Source organism: Equus asinus, unplaced genomic scaffold (assembly GCF_041296235.1).
Source record: "Equus asinus isolate D_3611 breed Donkey unplaced genomic scaffold, EquAss-T2T_v2 contig_235, whole genome shotgun sequence".
In the NCBI taxonomy this organism is placed as follows: Eukaryota; Metazoa; Chordata; class Mammalia; order Perissodactyla; family Equidae; genus Equus; species Equus asinus.
In genome coordinates, this window is record NW_027224889.1 from 1,799 (window position 1) to 2,500 (window position 702).

Genomic DNA, 702 nt, shown 5'->3' on the forward strand with positions numbered 1-702 from the left:
CTTGACGATCAATCGCCCCCGGGGTGTGGGTGTCGCCTGCCCCGGGGTGCGCGGCTGGGGGTCTCTCGCAGGGCCCGCCCCGGGCCCTCCGTCCCCCTAAGTGCAGACGCGGTGCCCCTCCTCCGCCCCGCGCGCCCGCCCCTCCTCCCACGCGCCCCGGCGCCCGGTCGTCGGAGGCGCGTGGGGGTCGGCGGCGGCGGCGCCGCGCGGGGTCCCGGGGTGGGGGCCGCCGCCCGCGAGTCGAGGGAGAGACAGACGCGAGAGCTCGCGCCGAGGTGCCCGTGGCCGCCACGGTGCCTTCGGGGGCTCCCTCGCGCCGCACGCGGCCTCGGGGTGGCCGGGGCGGGGACGAGACGGGTCCCGCGGCGCGCGGTCGGGGCCGCCGGGTTCGGGGGGCCCGCGTCCGGGCCGCCTGTCCGGTCGCCGCTCGCCCCCGTCGGCGGTCCGTCCCGGTGCGTCCGGCCGGCCCCTCGCCGGTCCCCGGCGCGCCCGGGTCCCGGACCGTGACCCCTCCCCGGCCTCGCCCCGTCGGGGTGGCTCGCGCCGAGGCCGAGTCGCGTGCGCGGGGCCGCGCCCCGGGGACGCGTGCCCCGGCGGTGACCCGCGGGACGCCGCGGCGTCGTCCGCCGCCGCGCGCCCTCCCCTGGGTCGCGGCCGCGCCGCGCCGTGTGCCCCGAGCCCCGGGCGGGCGGGCGGGCGGGC